General features: G+C 41.2%; 1 pseudogene; it reads left to right on the top strand.

Moving 5' to 3' along the window:
* Positions 1 to 16,018: 16,018 nt before the first annotated feature.
* LOC129148826 (FUN14 domain-containing protein 1-like) lies at positions 16,019 to 16,795 on the top strand (annotated as a pseudogene).
* The last annotated feature ends 6,026 nt before the right edge of the window (positions 16,796 to 22,821 follow it).

The following is a 22,821-nucleotide window of genomic DNA, read 5'->3' as shown; positions in this document are numbered from 1 at the left end:
GGAAAGGCAGTTGCCACACCCTGTTGAAAGACCTCTTGCCTCACTCTGAGGTTCATACCCCAAGGCTAATCAAAGCTGATAATAATCACACTGCAGGAAGAGACGGATCTCTGGAGACTTTGAGTCTTTGCCTGACCTCCTTCTGGGCCCCAGGGCTGGAAAAGCAGACCCAGGTGTACATCTTGATCCTTTCCAAAGGCACTCAGCCCCAGCAGAGGGGGCCACAGGGTACTCAGGGCCAGTCAGAAACAGCATCTGACATTTTCCTGCAGTAGAGTCTGGGAGTTGTAGCAGATTTACCTAATACACAGACACAAACCCAAACAGGCAGCCAAAATGGGGAGACAAAAAAACAACCCCAAAATGAAAGAACAAGAGAATTATCCAAAAGAAGAGCTAAACAAAATGGAGATAAGAAATTTATCTGATAAAGAGTTCAGAATAATGATGGCAAAGATGCTCAACAGCATGAGAAAAAATACAGTAACTATGAAAAAAGACCAGTCAAAAATAAAGAATGACAGAGCACTAATAAAGAACACATTGGAAGGAATACACATCAGATTAGGGAAAGCCGAGGATTGGATCAGTGAATTAGAATACAGGGTAGAAAAAAATCAATCAGAAAACCTAAAGGAAAGAGCAATTAAAAAAAACAGGACAGCTAAAGGGAGCTGTGGGACTATATAAAATGTAACAATATTTGCATAATAGGAGTGCCAGAAGGAGAAAAAAAGTGGGCAAGGGATAGAGAACGTGTTTGATGGAATAATGGCAGAAAACTTCCCTAACCTGGTAAAGGAAAAACTCACACAAGTCTAGGAGGCACAGAGAGTCCAGGCAAGAAAAACCCAAACAGCCCCATGCCAGACACATCATAATTACAATGCCAAAAATTAAAGACAAAGAATATTCAAGCCGAAACCGGTTTGGCTCAGTGGATAGAGCGTTGGTCTGCGGACTGAAGAGTCCCAGGTTCGATTCCGGTCAGGGGCATGTACCTTGGTTGCGGGCACATTCCCAGTAGGGGTTGTGCAAGAGGCAGCTGATCGATGTTTCTCTATCATCGATGTTTCTAACTCTCTATCCCTCTCTCTTCCTCTCTGTAAAAAAAAATCAATAAATATATATATATTAAAAAAAAAGAATATTCAAGACAGCAAGAGAAAAGCAATTTGTTACCTACAACGGAGCTCCCATAAGGCAGTCAGCTGATTTCATATCAAAACTCTACAGGCCAGAAGAGAATGGCATGAAATATTCAAGGTAATGAAAAGCAAGGATCTGAAATCAAGATTACTCTATCCAGTAAGGCTATCATTCAAACAAGATGGTGATATAACCCTGGTAAACATATATATACCCAAATAGGAACACCTAAACACATAAAATATATATGTAAAAAATAAATATATAAAAAGACTTCTAGAGGACTTTAAGGGAGATATCAACCGCAATACAGTCAAAACAGGGTATTTTAACACCCCACTGAATGCACTGGATAGATCTTTCAGACAAAAAATTAACCAGGAAACAGTGACTCGAAATGACACATTGAATCAGATGGATTTAATTGACATTTGTAGAACATTTCACCCCAAAGCTGCAGAATATACATTCTTCACAAGTGCACAGGGGTCATTCTCAAAGATAGACCACATGGCAGGACACAAAACAAGTCTCTACAAGTTCAAGAAGACTGAAATCAGATCAAGCATCTTCTCAGATCACAATGAAATGCAATTAGAAATCAACTACAGTAAAAACACAAACATTCAAACACATGTAGGCTAAATAGCATGTTATTAAACAATGAAAGGGTTATCAATGAGATAAGAAAAATAAAAAAAACTTCCTGGAGACAAATGAAAATGAACGTACAACAACCCAAAATATCTGGAACACAGCAAAAGAAGTTCCTAGCACTACAGGCCTACCTCAAAAAAACAAGAAAAATTAATAACAAACTATTTAACCCTATAACTTAAAGAATTAGAAAGAGGCCCTAGCTGATTTGGCTCAGTGGATAGAATGTCAGCCTGCAGACTGAAGGGTCCCAGGTTCGATTCTGGTCAAGGGCACATGCCTAGGTTGTGGGCTCAATCCCCAGGGGTGGGGGTATACAGGAGGCAGCCAATAAGTGATTCTCTCTCATAATTGATGTTTCTATCTACTTCTCCTTCTCCCTTCCTCTCTAAAAATTAATAAAAATATATATATAAATAAAATAAAAAGAGAAGAATTAGAAAGAGAACAAGAAAAGTCCAGAGTGAGTAGAAGGAAAGAAATAATAAAGATTAGAGTAGAAATAAATGACATAGAGACTTAAAAAAAATACAAAAAAAAATCAAAGAAACCAAGAGCTGATTCTATGAAGATTGATGAACCATTAGCCAGACCCATCAAGAAACAAAGTGAGGGGGGGTGCCAATTGGGGAGATATGGACACATGTAATACCTTAATCAATAAAAAAAAATTTGAACAATAAGAGAAACAAAGCGAGAGGATCCAAATAAATAAAATCAGAAACGAAAGTAGAGAACTCACAACTGACACCACAGAAATACAAAGGATTGTAAGAAAATACTATGAACAACTATATGCCAACAAACTAGACAATGTGGATGAAATGGACAAATTCCTAGAAAAATATAATCTCCCAAAAATGAATCAGGAAGAATCAGAAAACCTGAATAGGCCAATAACAACAGATGAAATTGAAGAAGTAATAAAATTAAATAAAAACTCCCAGCAAACAAAAGCCTTGGTCTGGATGGCTTCACAGGGGAGTTTTACCAAACATTCAAAGAAGAATGAACACACCTGTCCTCCTCAAACTATTCCAAAAAATCCAAGAGGAAGGAACACTTCTAAGCCCTTTTTATAAGCCAGCATTACCCTAATTCCAAAACCAGATAAAGACTCTATAAAGAAAGAGAGCTACAGGCCAATATCCCTGATGAATATGGATGTTAAAATCCTCAACAAAATATTAGCAAATTGGGATCTAGCAATATATTAAAAAGATCATACACCATGACCAAGTGGGATTTATTCCAGGAATGCAAGGCTGGTACAAAATTCACAAATCAATAAAGGTGATACATCACATAAACAAGTGGAAAGACAAAAGTCATATGATCATATCAATAGGCCCCAAAAAAGCATTTGACAAAATCCAACACCCATTTTTTATAAAAACTTTCAGCAAAGTGGGAATACAGGGATCATACCTCAACATAATAAGGACCATATATGACAAACCTACAGCAAACATCACACTTAGTGGGCAAAAACTAACACCATTTCCCCTAAGAACAGAAACAAGACAGGATGTCTGCTTTCACCACTCTTATTCAACATAGTACTGGAAGTGCTAGACATAGCAATCAGACAAGAAGAAATAAAAGGCATCCAAATAGGAAAGGAGTAAGTAAAACTCTCATTATTCACAGATGACATGGTATTGTACATAGAAAACACTGAAGACTCCACCAAAATCTACTAGATTTAATAAATGAATTTGGCAATGTAGCAGGATACAAAATTAACATCCAGAAATCGATGGAATTTTTATACACCAATAATGAATTCTCAGAAAGAGAAACTAAACAATCCCATTTACCATTGCAACAAAAAAATTAAGATACTTAGGAATAAACTTAACCAAGGAGGTAAAAGACTTGTACTCAGAAAACTACTACAGGACTTTGGAAAAAGAGATAGAGGAAGATATAAACAAGTGGAAGAATATACCGTGGTCATGGATTGGTAGAATTAACACCATTAAAATGTCCATACTACCCAAAGCAATCTATACATTCAATGCAATCCCTATTAAAATACCAATGGCATATTTCACAGATCTAGAACAAATAAATACTCCAAAAATTTATATGGAACAAAAAAGACCCAGAATAGCCACAGCAATCTTGAGAAAGAAGAACAAAGTTTGTGGGATCACAATACCAGATATCAAGTTATACTACAAAGTCACCGTACTCAAAACAGCCTGGTACTGGCACAAGAACAGGCATATCAATGGAACAGAACAGAGAACCCAGAAATTGATCCAAGCCATTTTGTTCAATTAATATTTGACAAAGGAGGCAAGAATATACAATGGAGTCAAGACAGTCCCTTCAATAAATGGTGTTGGGAAAATTGGACAGATGCATGCAAAGAAATGAAACCAGACCACCAACTTACACCATACACAATAATAAACTCAAAATGGATAAAAGACTTAAATGTACTAGTAAGTCATGAAACCATAAAAATCCTAGAAGAAACCATAGGCAGCAAAATCTCAGACATCTCTTGTAGCAATATGTTTACAGACACATCACCTAGGGCAAAGAAATAAACAAATGGGACTCCATCAAAAGAAAAAGCTTCTGCACAGCAAAAGAAACCATCAGCAAAATGAAAAGGGGGTCCACTGTATGGGAGAACATATTTGGCAAAGATACATCTGATATAGGGTTAATATCCAAAATATATAAGAAACTCATACAACTTAACAAAAGGAAGACAAACAATCCAATTTAAAAATGGGCAAAGGACCTAAATAGATACTTCTCCAAAGTAGATATACAGATGGCCAGGAAACATATGAAAAAATGCTCAAAGTCACTAATAATCTGAGAGAAGCAAATTAAAGTGACAATGAGGTATCACCTCACATATGTCAGAATGGCTACCATCAACAAATCAACAAATGACAAGTGCAGGTGAGGGTGTGGAGAAAAGGGAACCCTAGTACACTGGTCAAGGGCACATGCCTAGGTTAGAGCAGAAATATATGACATATGGTGGGAATGCAGACTGGTGCAGCCACTGTGGAAAACAGCATGGAGTTTCCTCAAAAAATTAAATGTGGAAATGCCATCTGACCCACTGGTCTCACTTCTAGGAATATATCCTAAGAAATCCGAAGCACCATTCAGAAAGAATGTATGCACCCCTATGTGCATAGCAGTGCAATTTACAAAAGCTAAGATTTGGAAACAGCCCTAGTGCCCATCAGTAGACAAGTGGATAAAAAAAACTGTGCTACATTTACATTATGGAATACTATACAGCAATAAAAAAGAAGGATTTCTTATCCTTTGAGACAGCATGGAGGGACCTGGAGAGTATTATGCTAAGTGGAATAAACCAGTCAGAGAAAGACAAGTATCAAAAAAAAAAAAAGAAAAAAGAAAGACAAGTATCACTTGATCTCATTCATATGTGGAATCTAATGAATAAAATTGATAAACAAAATAGATCCAGAGACATAGAAGCATAGAACAGACTATCGAATCTCAGAGAGAAGGTAGGGGAGGGTGGGTGGGTGGGAAGAGATCAACCAAAGAACTTGTATGCATATATGCATAGCCCATGGGCACAGACAATAGGGTGATGAGGGCCTGGGGTGGGGGGCAGGGGCGAGCTAGAAGGGGTCAATGGGGACAAAAATGGGACATATGTAATACTTTCAATAATAAAGATCTAATTTTTAAAAAATGAGAGAATCCAAAAAGAGAGAGACAATCATAAAACCAGTTTCCAGGGACAGTGAGTGGGAGAGAAAAAAAGCTTCCATGAAGATAAGCATTCAAAAAACAACAATTACAAAGGCCACAATGAAGCCCAACGCCACAAAAGGAAGCCAACATGTAAGAGGAGTCACACAGAATCCAGTAGAAATAATAGAACAATCTGAAAAAGATTTTAAAATAAATGTATTTAAAATCAACACACATAAAAGCAGGTGGCTATGAATCAAGAACAGATGAAAATCTTGGACGTGTTTTTTAAAACACTGAAACAATGTTTTAGATGGCGGATGACTCAAGGTCCAGTCAGGAAAAGAAAAAATATCTCTAGGTATTTCCAACAAAAAGAACATAACTACAAGGAATGTATTACACAGGTGACAGAGGAATGAGAAGACTGGAGGGGACCGTGATGCATCCCAGAGATTTTACAAAAAAGCAGGAAGCTACCACCACCCCTATGGCTGAAAGGGCAATAAAGAAGATTGTTATCAAACCCTAGCATTTACAGCCATCCATGGGAACTAGAGTCACAGCTGCTGTGGCCATGGACGTTACAGCTTCTGGCAGGAAATGGAGGCTCAAAGGAGACACAGTGGCTCCCAGATACATTACCCAAAGCCAAGACCAAGGGAGAGAAATACCGCAGTTTCTCCCCTCCCTCTCCCTCAAGGCATCTGCCAATACCTTCCTTTGGCCAAACTACCCAGAAGGGATCATGGGATACATAGTTCCTTGTAACATGGAACACACTAGGTTAGGGAATGAATCTGAGACCAAATTGACAAATGGCCCAACATAATGAGATAAACAAGAGAATGGGCCGCACAAGGTGAATTAGTGATTTAGGAACCAGAACTTCTGAAATCACTCAGAGGCAGCACAGTCACAAAACGATTGAAAATATGAAAAAGTAATTAAGGGAGAGGAGGCTAGGTGGAGAGGCACCAAAACATATTTAATGAAAGTTCCAGAGAGTGAAACTAGAAAGAATCAGGAAGTGGCAATATTTAAGGAGATAATGTCTAAGAATTTTCCAGAACTGAAGAAAGGCAGAGTCCCTTGATTGGAAAAAAAAAAAAGCTATTTCCAGGAAATTAGCTGTATGATTTGAACATAGCATCCCACTGAGTACATTTTTTAAATCTTCAGGGCATTGAAAAGCTAATGAAAGAGTAAGGAAATATCAGGCCAAGAGAAAGCAGGAGCCTCCAGAACGAAACAGTTTCAAAGCCCAGAATTGGTTTTATCCCAAGGGATTTGCTAATAAGGAACACTTGTGCTTCGATTTTAGTGGCTTAAATGGGGAAATGTGAACACAGAACAATGCCAGTGCCTGCCCACAGTAGGGAACGTACAGGCAGACCTCGGAGATATGGTAGGTTCCGTCCCAGACCCTCCTTAATAAATCATCGCAAGAAAGCAGTCGTAATCTTTTTGCTGGTGGAGGGTCTTGCCTTGGACTTGTAAAAAACACAACATCTGTGAAGTGCAATAAAGCAAAACGAAGTAAAACAAGGATGGCTGTAACCGGAGCTCTTTCCCATGTTAAGCTGGGACCTCACTGGCCTGCCGATATTTAGAGCAGGAAAAAAAAAAGGAGGGGAAGGAGAAATCCTTCCCTGTGAAGTTGTGACCGTGAACTTGCAGCTCAGGTTCACATTGCCTGAGTAGTTCTGGGAAATTAGAGCTGTGTACCTGGTTTAAAGTGGTTCCAGATTGGGGCTCCCCCAAGAAGAAAAAGCAAAGGCAACATTTTTTTGGAGAAAAGCAGCTTCATCCTAGGCTTCAGTGAATCTACAAAATAATTTTTCAAGTCCAGTCATCGGTATAAGGTAGAAAATAAACAAACTTATAGGAGAATAAGTCACCATGAGTTGAACCAGCTGAAACAACAGACTGCAGAATTAGACTTAACCAAAACTTTGGATACAGATTTTTTTTTGGGGGGGGGGGGTGGAATGCTTACTTTATTTAAAGAAATAAAATAGCCCAGCCAGCGTGGCTCAGTGATTGAGCATCAACCTATGAACCAGGAGGTCAGGGTTCGATTCCCGGTCAGGGCACATGCCCAGGTTATAGACTCGATCCCCATTGTACGGGGTGCAGGAGGCAGCCGATCAATTCTCTCTCATCATTGGTGTTTCTCTCTCTCTCTTCCCCTCTCCCTTCCTCTCTGAAATCAATACAGATGTATTTTAAAAAATAATAAGAAATAAAATACATGATTAAAAATATCTACAAGAAGGAAAAAGTATAAAAAGTGACCCTTCTTGGTTTCCAATACCATTCTCCAATAAAAGGAACCAGGGCTCATTGGAGAAAAGGTTGTTCTCGAGCTAGGGCAGGAAAAATACAAGATGAATGAGGAGCATCTTGAAGTGCCTGAAAGCTTAAAAAAAAAAAAAAAGGCTCAAAAAACAAAACCATGGGTGTATCGCAAAGGAACATAGGAGACAACCCGAAGGAGCTACTATTGGCCAAAGCTGGAACAATTGGGACAAGAAAAACAAAGTAAATAATGTAGTGATGAACTATAACCTAAAGTTATATTTTTAACACATTTTTTATTGATTTTTAGAGAGAGAGGAAGGGAAAGGGAGAGCAAGAGAGAAACATCTATGTGAGAGTGATACATCAATCGGCTGCCTCCTGCAGGCCCCCTATCAGGGATCGAGCCCAAAACTGGGGCATGTGCCCTGACCAGAATTGAACCTGCAACCTTTCGGTGCATGGGATGACCCAACCAACTGAGCTAGACCAGCCAGGGCTAAAGTTCTATTTATAAAATAAATATCCATGAGTCCATACTGATGCCCATGTATAAAATAGTCAGTATTCATTTATAAAATAAATATCCGTGAGTCCATACTGATATAAAAATTGAAAAAGAATTAATTTTTCAACAGAACAAGTTAGAAGAAAAGAAAATATACTTGAAGTGTTGTAAGTAGCTGCCTATTTCAGATTATATATTTAATGAAAATATCCTTCAAAATGAAGGTGAAAGAAGAATATATTTGGACACCAGACTGGTGGAATTCATCACCGGTAGAATTCCTGAAAGAAAATACTAAAGGGTGTCCTTCAGGCAGAAGCAAAATGAGCCCAGATAGATTTGCAGGAAGACTGAAGAGCAAAGAAAGTAAATACATGGGCAGTTCTAAATTCATATTGACTGCACAAAATGATCATCATGTTAGGAGAGTCTCAATATACACAACTACAATGGCGTATAGGTCAGGAGGAGGTATAAATGGAATCTTCTAAGGTTCCTGCATGGTACTGGAAGTAGACCAAAAAAAAAACCAGTTAACATCAGACTTTAATAACTCAAAGATGCGTGTTTAACCTCTGTTAAAATGACGACCTAGCAATTTTATTCCTGGGTATGTGCCCAAGAGAAATGTGTGCGCTGAACATGTGCACGGAAAAAAAAAAAAAAAGCGAAGTGCAAAAATGTTCCCAGCAGCAGTGTTTGAGATAGCCCCAGATGTTGACAGAGAACGGATAAATCAATGGAAATATATTCATCCAATGGAACAAAACCGAACCAAGGAGAGCCTCTATGACTGGAGTGGCTTGACCATCTTTTCCAGCACAGGAACTGGAATGAATGAATTCATTTGCTTCACTCCGTTTAGGATTAAAAGATTAAAAGTTCCAGGAGACTGAGTCACCCGCACATACTTTAGGCAACATGCCGACACTTTGGCTCTGTTGCAAAGATTAGAGGAAGAATCTGGCAGATGGAGCCTTCAGGGGCCTCTTTAAGTTTCTGCAGCAGGAGTCCTGCCAGGTCCTCAATTTATCTTTCCACCAAGATCCTATGCACCTAGGGAATTGCCCAGAAGTAATCAGGCTTGCTGTTAGAACGGACAAACTGGTAGGTGGTGTCCCGCTTCCCTCCCAAAACAGTCCATTCCTTTGGTCCCTCATTATTCACATAACCCATCTTCCCCTATATACACTTTCCAAAATTCTGTTCTCTAAAATAATGTGATTCCTCGCCCCCCCCGCCCCCCACCTCCCCTTACAACATAAAATGTACTCACACTTCCCAAAAAGAGACACACCAAAGTCTCAAAGTCTCCTAAGTTTCTGTGTCCAGCTGCAAGATAGAGATCTTTGGATCCGATCTGTTCCTCTTCAAATTCCATCACAATTCTGTAACCTACAGTTTAAGTAACAAGCCTCCATCTTCATGGAGATGGAGAAAGGAGTCAGTCAAAGACGCGAGAGATTCTTTTAAATGTACATATTTCGCAAGGCAAGGAATGTGAGGATCATCTCTAATCTTTGTTTTTGCAACCCGCCGTGAGGTTTGCCGCCTCCATCACACAGTCCTAATACTCTTGCCTTGCTGTGGGAGGTGTCCCCGAATTCTCATCCCTCAGAGTCTGTGCCCTGTCAGTCCTGCCTGGTTAGGCGTCCTGTAGTCTTCCATTAATTTACCCACGGGAGGCCCCTCACTCCCATGGGTCCTCTGCCCTGTCCCATAGGGCGGCAGCAACCTATCTTGTATTAATCAGAGGCAAGTAACCAAGCCAATCTCATAACCCCCTGGTTTGGACTTCACACAGTAGTATGGGGAAGAGGCCAGCAGTTTGTCACCACAGTGGCTCTCTAGATTACTGTCCCTGCTGAAACCAGGGTCTCTTCCTCATCCCAAAGAGAGAGGCTGGCCCAGCCAGCGTGGCTCAGTGGTTGAGCATCGAACTGTATAAACCAGGAGGTCATGGTTTGGTTGGATACCAGGTCGGGGCACATGCCGGGGCTGTGGGTTCGATCCCCAGTGTGGGGTGTGCAGGAGGCAGCCAATCAATGATTCTACCTCATCATTGATGTTTCTATCTCTCTCTCCCTCTCCCTTCCTCTCTGAAATCAATACAAATATTTTTTAAAAAGAAACTCACTACAGACTGATTCATTTGCCTGTCACCATAACCATTATTGCCTGTCTCATTTTCGGTTCTTATAAGTGTATTTCTAATAGCACATGATCTCACTCATCTAGGGGAAATGATGAACAACATAGACTGATGAACAAGAACAGAACCAGAAACAAGGAGGCATCGATCAGACTGTCGGGCCTCAGAGGGAGGGTAGGGGAGGGTGGGGGTAAAGGGGAGAGATCAACCAAAGGACTTGTGTGCAAGCATATGAGCCTAACCGGCGGTTAAGGACAACAGGGGGGTGGGGGCATGTGTGGGAGGGGTGTGGGATGGGAATGGGGGGATGAGGACAAATATGTGATACCTTAATCAATAAAGAAATTAAAAAAACACCAAATATTTTTTTAAATAATAATAAAATTTTTTAAAATAAAACATTAAAAAAAAAGAAACAGAGAGGCTGCACGTGAGCTCAGTTTCTCACAGGCTCTCCTAGTGCTCACAGTAATGGGCGGCCAATGTTCTCAGAACTGGTGGGCAACGCCTCTGGGCAGCTGGCATCCAAGGTCAGATCCACACCCTCCCCCACTACACACACACACACACACACACACACACACATGCACGCACACACGTGCACACACGCGTGCGTACACACACATGCACACGCACATGTGCATGCGCACCACACACACACCTGCTCTCCCAAGAGCCCTACAGAAAAAGAGAGAACCTGCCAATGAACACATGGAAAGATTTTCAACCTCACTAATAACCAAGGGACTACAAACTTAAACAACGAGAAATCATTTTTCACCCACCAGACTGGAAAATATGGTATTTTGGCAAGGCGTAGGGCAAATGGGCACTTTCCGTACTTCAAGTGGCACAGCCATTTTGTCAAGCAATTTGGCCAGTGTCGCTAAGACTGCAGTGTGCATGTTACATGACCCAGCATCTCCCCTGTGAGGCGTCTGCCCTAGAAAACACACTCCGGCACAGACGGCAGGTGATGTTCACTGCGGCACGGAGTGTAAGAGTCAACATCCGGAAACAACCTAAAGGCTAGCCTATGACGTAGAGAAGTAAAACATGGGGTCCTCATTTCATAGCCAAGAATGAACTAGATCCATATGTATCAAGTGGGATTTCAAAACTGGATGAGATGGCTGAGTGGGGGGTAGGGAGGAAGCAAGGAGGAGTGAAAAATGTGAATGATATTTCAAGAGAGTATTATTTTTGTAAAAACAAGCACATGCATGTTTATATAATTTTTTTTAAGTTCTGGAAAGATTTACTCCAAATTCATAATAAAGAGTGGAGGGGGGTGGGGAGCAGAGAGGCCTAGATCAGGTTACTGTTGAAGAGGACTTTATCTGTATCTATGTCCTTATTTTCACCAGGAGAATGTGTTCGTGTTTTATGCTTACAATTGAAAATTAATAATAAAAAATAATGCATGTTACTTTGGAAAGCAGATGTACCTTAAAATGTTCACTCACCTGGTGTGTGGTAAAGACCTGCCTTTTGTAACATCCTCTTTGCAGGACTATAGTCTGAGTGGCCCCAGAAGCTTCCAGAAGTACACCCCTGGTGATGCAAGGTCTAACAGGCTAACCAGCCAGGCACAATAGAAAGTCTTTATGAGGTTTATCGAGCCAAATTCAAACAGGAAACCTCTGAAGCTCTTGATATCCATCAAAATAGTGAGCCAGCACTGGCCCTTGAATTAGTTACCTACTGCTGCCTAAAAAATTATCCCCAAACTTAAGGGCTCAAAATAACACTTATTCTCTCACAGCTTCTGTGGATCCGGAATTCTTATGGTGCTACAGTCAAGGTGTTGACTGGGGCTGCAGTTTCATCTGAAGGCTCTACGGGAGAAGGAGCTGCTTTCAAGCCTGATCAGAGGTTGTTGGCAGGACTGTGTCTCTCACAAGCTGTTGGACTGAGGATCTCGGTTCCAATGAGGGCCTCAGGTTCTCATTGGTTGTCAGCAAGAGGCTGCCCTCAGGTCCCCGCCACGTGGACCTCCCCATGGTGTAGCTCACAGCACGGCAGCTGGCTTCATCACAACAAGCAAGCAAGAGGCATCAGAGAGAGACAGTTTGTGATGAAGACACAGGTCACCGTCTTTTGTAACCCAATCTCAAAAGGGACATCCCATCACTTTTGTTATATTCTCTTTACTAGAAGCAAATGACTGATGCCTCACACACTCAAGGAGAGATGAGCGTTGTCAGGATCCGATTCAGAAGCTGCTACCACAGCCCCGTGAAGATTCTGTGCTCCATTTATGCTGTGTTAAAATGGGCCCAGTGGGCCCTGGTCGGGTAGCTCAGCTGGTTAGCGTATCATGCTGATAAGCCAAGGTTGTGGGTTCAATACCCAGTCAGGGCACATACAAGAAACAACCAATTAATGCATAAATAAGTCCAATGAATGCATGAATAAGTGGAACAACAAATCAATGTCTCTCTCTCTCTCTCTCTCTCTCTCTCTCTCTCTCTCTCTCTCTTCCTCTCTCTCTAAAATCAATAAATAAAATATTTTTTTTTAATGGGGCCAGTGGGAGAGAGGGAGGGAGTGCTCCAGGAATGGAGGAAATAGTATCGAAAAGACTCCAGTCCTGGTCTTGTTAGAGAGAATATTATTAGTAAATCCAGTAGATGGCACCCTTCACTGTGAGCTGGCACCCATTCCCTTGAGACTAGCACCTTCAACCATATTAATGATTAATTTTCAAAGAAAAATAATACAATTCTAAGTGATTTCTGTGATTTTCTTTTTTAAAATTTGTTGCAGATTTTGATATGTATGGTGTCGAATTATATCATAGTAATGTGTAAAGCCAGGATCTGAGTATTACTAAGAGAGCAGTTGTTCTCAACTAAGAGCACCTCGAGTCAGCATCACAACTGATAAATTCAGCATGTGGCCATTTGTACCTAACAAAAATGGCCATTCCATCAATTAACTTTTAAACCTTTCTTCATATGGTTAAAATCTCTGGGTTGCTATAAATCTGAAGGGTCATCTAGCAGTGTTTGCCAACCTCTAGTATGTGACTTATTAGTGGATCAGAAGAGACATTCCTACAGGGCTGAGCAATCTTCTAGGTGGTTAATTTGAGTTCTGAATATTCTCTCTCTCTCTATCTATCTCTATCTCTCTCTCTCTCTCTCTCTCATTCTCCAAGGGCTTGTGCTAATGGACAGTAGCAACATGTGTTCTCTGCCTAAAACTTCCCCAGAAAGCCAGCAATCCCCAAGAGAGAGCGCCCATTTCACTCCAGCTCTACAATTCTCAAAACAAACTCCATGCCCAGCCGATGTGGCTCAGTGGTTGAGCATCAACTTATGAACCAGGAGGTCATTCATGGTTCAATTCCCAGTCAGTGCACATGCCCGGGTTGTGGGCTCGATCCCCAGTGTGGGGCATGCAGGAGGGAGCTGATCAATGATTCTCATCACTGATGTTTCTCTTCTGTCTGTCTCTCTCTCTCTCTCTCTCTCTCTCTCTCTCTCTCTCCCATCCCTCCCTTCATCTCTGAAATCAATAAAAGCATATTTAAAAAAAACAAAAACAACAAACTCCATTATCAGAGCCAGCATCACAGCCACACAAGCAGGAAGTTTCCAACACAAACATGAGCATGCAACCATCACAGACTATCTGAGGAAATTCACTGCCATGAAAGACAGGCACCAAGCTCAACCAACATGGAAAGTACCAGAGTTTGCCTCTGGTATTTATGGAGGGATAGGGGTGTGTGTGTGTGTGTGTGTGTGTGTGTGTGTGTGTGTGTGTGTGTCTCCTTTCCACCCCACCTTCAGGAGTCTAAAACATCACAAGGCTGAGGTAACAGCAGGAGTCTCTTTAAAAATATGTACAGCACTTAAAAACTGAGGAGACATGAACTCTTTCAGCATAATGAGGTTCAAAATATACACCAACAGGTTTTATCCTCCACAGAAACGTCTGATTGCTTTGTTACTTTCTCCCACGGGTCACAGCCCCATGATGTCCACTTCCACCTTCAGGATCTCAAGTTCCCCCTCCCCCACCAAAAGGGGTACTGGACGGAGGTCAGTAAAACAGACAGCCCACGACAGAGGTAATAAAAAGACCAGGGAACATGGGGAAGGGGCAAAGACGCTGGAACTGGTTCAAGGGGGTTGCTCTCTATTAGCAGAAGGACTGGACATAGCATCAGCTGAGTTGAATGGATGAGGACAACCTGCCAGGTTCACATATGGCTTCGATTATGAAGTAAAGAACCAATGTTGTGTGCTTGCTTGGCTGAAGGCTTGGGTATGCTCCATCTTTTACCTCTCCGATCACACAAAACTTGGCTTTCTCCCCAGTAGAAGACAGAGAGGAAGAGGTCATGCACGGGGTGTTATTGGCCATCCTGTCCCTTCCCCAGTAAAGCAGGGGCCAGAGGGCCTGGCCTACATTTTTGGGTGCTATAACCCATCCTTGGGTATTTTTAATAGTTTTTTCTTTCTGTTGTTTTTTTTTTTCCTCATCATCTTTGGGTTTTAAAGTATGATAGTCAGCTGGATTGTAGAGTAAAACTTCTGTGTTAAATGTGAACAAGAAAACATTTTCACCATGAATATCAGACTATTGGAACCATGGAGTTGCCCAGATCCAAGTCGTGATAGATCTGCCATTCACCCAGATAGCCCAAAAGTGGAACCTTGGAAGGTCTGAAGTCAGGGTGGCAAATCTGGGGGAGAATATGTTGTTAGAACTGCATATATTGGAAAGAAAGTCAAATATATGCGGCATTATGTAAGTCTACCACATTGAGAAAGTCTGAAGTTGTAAGTCAGATGTCATTTAAAACATAACCTCCTGCCGAGCTGGTGTTGCTCAGTGGTTAAACATCGACCCGTGAATCAAGAGGTCAGCAGTCGATTCCCGCTCAAGGCACATGCTCAGGTTGCAGGCTTGATCCCCAATGTGGGGCATGCAGGAGGCAGCCGATTGATGATGTTTCTCTCCCATCGATGTTTCTCTCTCTCTACCCCTCTCCCTTCCTCTCTCTCTCTCTCTCTAAAAAAAAACAAAACATATTTTTAAAAAAAACCAAAAACATAACCTTGCCAAAACCGGTTTGGCTCAGTGGATAGAGCATCGGCCCGCGGACTGAAGGGTCCCAGGTTCGATTCCGGTCAAGGGCATGTACCTTGGTTGCGGGCACATCCCCGGTAGGGGGTGTGCAAGAGGCAGCTGGTCGATGTTTCTCTCTCATCGATGTTTCTAGCTTTCTATCCCTCTCCCTTCCTTTCTGTAAAAAATCAATCAAATATATTTTTTAAAAAACAAACAAAACAAAAAACATAACCTCCACAGATGTCCAGTTTCTTAAGATATTAGAGTTGTTCCTGGATGGGGACAGAGGTCTTGTGACAGACATGCCTGCATTCACTCAAGACCCCAGGCTCCACCAGGGCCATTAGTCAGGCTTTAAAATCACTGACAGGGAACACTTGCTTCCAGAAACATGATCAAGTAGTGAGAAGTAGCTCTTAAGGTACCAGATCAAAAGAGTTTGATCGTGATTAGAGATGCCAATGACATGGGACAAGAGTGGAAATGACAAGGATGGAGCATCGACCTTCAATACAGGCCACTGGCAGTATAAGGGCAACTCAGACTCCCCTCCCCAAGAGTATGAAAGTGATGATGACTCTTACGAAGTGTTGGATTTATTTTTTTTTCTTAAATATATTTTATTGATTTTTTACAGAGAGGAAGGGAGAGGGATAGAGAGTTAGAAACATCAATGAGAGAGAAATATCAATCAGCTGCCTCTTGCACACCTCCTACTGGGGATGTGCCCGCAACCAAGGTACATGCCCTTGACCAGAATCGAACCTGGGATCCTTGAGTCTGCAGGCCAACGCTCTATCCACTGAGCCAAACCAGTGAGGACCAAAGTGTTGGATTTAAGTATGCAAGAAGACACCACTGGTGGAATTGTGTTTTGGGCCACAGTCTGGACCGATGGTAGAAAAATACTCAGCAGCCACCCAGGTTGTAATGGGTGGAGTGACTGGCCAGTGTGTGGGACTGTTGTTCCAGAAAGCTGGAAAACTTGCAGCAACCGCAATAGGTGGTAGCTTTGTTCTCCTGCAGATTGCTAGCCACAGTGGCTATGTGCAGATCGGCCGGAAGAAAGTTGAAAGGGGTGTACACAGAGCAAGAAGACAGATTTAGAAATGAGCAAAGAAAGCAGCAAGTGAAATCAACAACATACTTGAAAAGGCAACAGAATTGGATGACAGAACACTGTGATATCCAGTGGATCTGTGGGGGGCTTTGTGCTAGGCCTTGCATCTTAAGGATATGAGTGTCCTGCCACAGTGGAGTCCAGAGTGACAAGAAATAACTAGCTGGACAATATCACCCTCACAACTCAGCATTTTGCCATCTGAAGTTTGGCCAACTACTATCTGCTGTAAAACAACCTATATGGTATGTGGGCAACAGTATCCTAAGCTGTCATTTATTCAAAGCAGGTGTTCTTTATTGTGCTTTACGGTATAGTGCCAATAATTAAAAATGTGTATGATAGCTGCAGCATTAGGGCTGACTTTTATTTTATTTTTTAAATATATTTTATTGATTTTTTACAGAGAGGAAGAGAGAGGGATAGAGAGTTAGAAACATCGATGAGAGAGAAACATCGATCAGCTGCCTCCTGCACACCCCCCACTGGGGATGTGCCCGCAACCAATGTACATGCCTTTGACCAGAATCGAACCTGGGACCCTTGAGTCCGCAGGCCAACGCTCTATCCACTGAGCCAAACCGGCTTCGGCTAGGGCTGACTTTTAAAAATATATGTACGTTTGCAATAAACTGAAAAACTGTAATGCCCTTTTGTGAAAGGATTTGGAAATAGAATTATTAAAGATATTAAACCGATTTAATAGCAATTTTAGATTGTTTTTCCCTGCAATTATCAGTTTACTTATAGAATAACTATAGTAAGCAGTTTCAAGGAAGGCTCTTCCAAGGAAATATTACATGTTTAAAGCTTTTCTTTCTTTTTTTGGATGTCTGTGGTTGCAAATTATATATATATATATATATATATATATATATATATATATATATATATGATAAAGCATCAATTGACTCCCATGTTAGGATTGTTCATAGACCTAAGTTACCAAATTGTTTGTTTGTTTGATTTTGAGAGCTGCCTCATAGCCCTAGAGAGAATAGCAGAATGGACAATGGCTGCTATTCATTTGCCCAATTTGTGAGTACATGTTGGGGAGAAGGAGAAAGGCCACTACCTCAGCACCCCCGCCCCTCCCCCCTGCTCCCCCGGGGAAGAAGACAGCAATGTCAGAAGGGCCAGAAGCACCAGGAGCAGAGTTGTGTAGGGAACTTTTGAAAAATACTGATGCCTGGAGCCTTCCCGCCGAGATTCAAGTTCAGTTGGCCTGGGCTGAGGAATTGTTTTTAAATCATCCCAGGTCAATCTGATGTGCAGCTGGAGTTGAGAACCCCTGACCCAGATGAAGGGTGTGTAATCCTAATTTACAGGCAAGATTTATTAAGCCACTTTAATATATATATTTTATTGATTTTTACAGAGAGAAAGGGAGAGGGATAGATAGCTAGAAACATCGATGAGAGAGAATCATCGACCAGCTGCCTCCTGCACACCTCCTACTGGGGATGTGCCCGCAACCAAGGTACATGCCCTTGACCGGAATCGAACCTGGGACCCTTCAGTCCACAGGCCGACGCTCTATCCACTGAGCCAAACCGGTTAGGGCTATTAAGCCACTTTAGACTTCGCGGCCATCTTCCGAATTCTCACCACTGAAGCTAATCGGTGGCAGAAAACAAGGTGACCATGGCGGGTCTCCAAAAGCACAAAAGCACGAGGAACTGGTCAAGCTCCCACTTTGCACATGCCATAGAGCAGAAACTGGAGCGCGCCGCTCCGTGGCTCTAAGGCTTGGGAGAAGGAATCACAATGAGCTCAGGCTCAGCCTGGCATGGCCCCCGGGATGCCAAGAAAGTAATTAAACTCGTGCCAGCAGGAGAAGGCTGGAGACGGAACCGGAAAAGTAGTCCCTGGGTGCCACTATTAAGTCCCAGGAGTCTCTTTACAGAAATCTTCCAATACTTCTTTGGGAAAAGTGGAACCGGGGCTGTTTGTTATTCACACAGACTCCCCTCACTGTGTTCAGTTTCTAAGGGAGAAAGATGTTTCTTAATGTGGCAGCTCTTAGGTTTTCCTTTGTGGTGGAGAATCCACAGTTAATGTATAGGAGATTTTTTTTAAATGTAAAGACCATAGAGATTCCACGTTGGAAAAAGAAGAACAATGAGGCGGGGGTGGGGGGAGCGGTGTGGAGAAGAAGCCGTATGGACTAGAGAGTAGAGGGGATTTGAGAGAGCTGGAAAGTGATAGTGGGAGAGATTTTCAGAGATCTGTTGGCGGCAGCGTCGAGAGTGCCGGGGACGCAGCAGTGGGGAGAAGCAATAGTTAAGATGTCAGATAGGCATTAAAAATGCATTTCCTCTTTGCTTTTTTCTCAAGAGACCAAGTGGAGCTGTAAATTACTCATCGTGGATGTTGGCTGCTGACCTAGATTTCTTTGGACGGACGCCTCGCAGTAACTGGATCACATGAGGCCCTGACTTAAATTAAAAGTATTAAGAGTAGATACAACACAGGGAAAGTGAGTTCAAGTTAATTATTAATATTTGGAGAAAGATGAAGAGAGGCTTTCACATTTATAAAGCAAGAATTGGTTGTTAAGAAACAAACTAATTTTAAGATTTTTTTAAAAAAACTCTCGCTGTAGAACAAGTTTTTCTGAGTGGTCTTCTTAGAACACAGTGTCAAGAGGAAACAAAAGAGCTAAACACGTGAAAGTTAAGAGAACAAGGACAGAAGGATCAGCATTGGCCTAATGCAAGTACCAGAGTGGCTAAAGAGAAGAGAGGGGAGAAAATAATAAAAGAAATGAGATCAAAATTCCCCAGACGTAAAAAAAATAAAATAAAAAAAAGACACAGTTTTCATATTTAAAGAGTCAATAATGCCAAATAGGATCAGTTTAAATTTTTTTATCTGAATCTATTACGGTGAAATATCAGAACACCAAGAATAAAGGAAAAAATCCTTAACATTTCCAAAGAGGAAAAACATCTTGCCTTCAAAAGAACTAGAATAATATTCTTCTCAGAATTCTCATCACTGCCTCTAAACGCTGTAAGAAAGGAAAGAATGTAGCTTCGACCATCAAGAGTGAAAACAGAATAAAGACATATTCAGACATGCAAAGACGCAAAATTTACCCTCCCAAACCCTTTTCAGGAATTTGGAGAATGTGTTCCAGCATGTTACTGTGTAAGCCTAGAAAGAGAAAGACATAATATTAAAGAAACAGCAAGTAGAAGGAGGAAAATAAGAAGAAAAAATAATAATTTAAGGACAGCAGCTGCACAAATAGACCTGGAGGGCTACCAAGCCAGTTGAAACAGGGGAAGGAGGCTCCCAGAGAAAACTGTTTGAGAATAAAATCCAACCAAGCAAATGCTGAATAAAAAATAAAAAATAAAAATAAAGAGCTCAAAAATGGCACGGCAGCAGTCGCGAAATGACTGGTGAAGAACATTGTATTTATATAAATGTAGCACTTGCACTAAACAACGGAAAGCTGCGATTATAAAATACAATGCAAATTTCAAACACCTTGATGCAGTAAAATGAAGCATATAACAAAACAAAAAAAAAAATGAAAGGTAGATTTTTCTATTTCTGGCAATCGTGGACTAACTCGCTGCATACCAAGTCTCAGCGAGTACAACCAGAAAAACGAGGTAAGGTATTTTTTAAATCTGTTTGAAGGTATCGGAGCCAATTCCATGAGGGCTTTGAGCCAAGATTTAAAAAAGAGATGAGAAACACACCAACATGAGACCAACGTTCATTTCTTCTGGCGGCTTTCCCCTTCAAGGCATGTACTGATTCTAAAAAAGCAGCTGAAAGGCTGAGAAGCTTAGCAGAAGCGATGACTCATAGACCGAGGAGCTGAACAGTGTTTCCAATAGTCTCCAAGGGATAGGGGGGAAATTAAAAATGTAGGGCCCACCAAGGAAAAGAGGCTCTGATAAACACTCCATATTTTCGACTGGAATCTCAAAAGGGCCATATATTAGAAATAAGGATAAATCAGAAATGAATACGCCCTCAAAAAAGACTGACTCGCAGCTTCAAATCAGTTCAACCCCTGGTTGTATTAAGGAGAACTGCCTTTCTTTCAGCTGCCAGCCTAAAGCTAAAGTTAAAACTATTCTATAAGAAAACACTTTACGGAGAATCAAATTATCTCCGGAATTTTTCATACACAATGTCCAACACAAATGCCATCAGAAATTATTAAGAGGATTGTGGCCAAGATGGAGTAAGAGGATCAAATTTACCCTCCCACTGAAACAACCAAAAGATGAAAAAATATATATATGAAACACTGGGTTACAAGACACTAGGCATTAGGGCAACAAATGACAATAATGCGGAAAGCTGGGAAACAAACAAGGTGAGCCCTATGATTACCCCAACTACTGCCTTCGGGTTTAGGGTCACAGCGCAGGGAAGGGGAGCCCAGGGAGAGATAGACTGGCAACCTTCCCGAATTGAGGAGACAGCTGAAAATCTGGGGAGACCAAAATAGCTAGAATAGCCCTAGCCGGCTTGGCTCAGTGGATAGAGCATCAGCCTGCGGACTGGGGGGTCCCGGGTTCGGTTCCAGCCAAGGGCACATGCCTGGGTTTCGAGCTTGATCCCCAGTGGGGGGCGTGCAGGAGGCAGCCAATCAGTGATTCTCTCTCATCAGTGATGTTTCTATCTCTCTCTCCCTCTCCCTTCCTCTCTGAAATCAATAAAGAAATATTTTTTTAAAAAAATAGCTAGAATCTGCAGGAATGGGTTCCAGAGAGGAGAGACCTGCAAAAGAGAGGACTCCAGCTATCGGCAGAGGGTCCCCCTTGAGTATTTAGCAGAGAGCTCAATGGGTTATGTTACAAAAATGTACAAGGCCAGAGAAAGAACCAAGTGAAGAGATTACAGGGAACGGTACTAGTCCTCAGAGTTTACCCAGGGCCAAGAATACTGCCTGCTCCCACTAAACAGACTGGACAAACTCAAAATTCACAGGGAATTTGGCAGAGGACTCAGAAGAATCTTAGGTCAACTGTGGAGATAATTAACCCTAGACTAAACATTGTTCTGGTTCTGTCTAACAAATCTTAAAAGCAAGACCTGCAAGGGTCAGATTGTTTTCCAAAGTAACTTAACTGTGTCACAGAATAAAGCTCAAGAATGTTTCTAGAAATACAAAATTAGATAAATGGTGATGGAAAAAATTAAATTTAAAAAGAACTACACAATTATCCATCACTTGACAAAGTGAAATGCACAATGTCTGGTGTCCAATTAAAAATTACCAGACATGCCACCCTGGCCAGGTTGCATTGTTGTCCTCTGCACCAAAAGTTTGCGGGTTGGATTCCTGGTCAGGGTACATCCCTAGGTTGTGGGTTCAATCCCCGGTCAGGGAACATACGGAAGGCAACCGATCAATGTTTCTCTCTCTCTCTCTCCTTTCCTCTCTCTCTAAAATAAAAAAAAAAAGCCCACACACATAACAACATATCCTTGTGCGAGAATTTTTTAAAAATTACTAGGTATGCAAAGAAGCAGGAATGTACAACCCAAAATGAGGGAGGTGGAATCAATCAATCAAACCAACCCCCAAATGACACACATGTTAGAATTAGTGGACAAGAACATTAAAAGAGTAACAAGAGTATTTCATATACTCAAAGAAGTTGAGACATGGGAGGTATTCTTTAAAAGACCCAAATTGAGCTTCAAGGAATGAAAATTGCAAAGTCTGAGATGAAATTATACCGAATAGGATAAATAACAGATTAATAATAGCCAAAAATTTTCCAAATATGATGAAAACTATAAACTCACAGATCCAAGAAGCTCCATGAATCCCAAGCATGAAAAACATGAGAAAAACTATATCAAGGCACATCATAATCATATTGCTCAAAACCAGTGATCAAGAGAAAATCTGAAAAGCAGCTAGACAATAAAAAAATCACAACAGAAAAACAGCACATTTCTTTTTGGAACAATGCAAGCAAGAAGACAGTGAAGAAACATCTTTAGAGTATTTAAAGAAATCAACCTAGAATTCTATACCAAGTGAAAATATCTTTCAAAAAATGAAGGGAAATATAGATTTTTTCAAATTTATAAAAGCTGAAAGAAGTCATCACACAGTATGTGTGTTAATTTTAAAACGTTTTTAATTTTTAA

Source organism: Eptesicus fuscus, chromosome 1, assembly GCF_027574615.1.
Source record: "Eptesicus fuscus isolate TK198812 chromosome 1, DD_ASM_mEF_20220401, whole genome shotgun sequence".
Taxonomy (NCBI): Eukaryota; Metazoa; Chordata; class Mammalia; order Chiroptera; family Vespertilionidae; genus Eptesicus; species Eptesicus fuscus.
The sequence above is the reverse complement of the archived record's forward strand: the minus strand, read 5'-3'. Positions and strand labels throughout refer to the sequence as shown.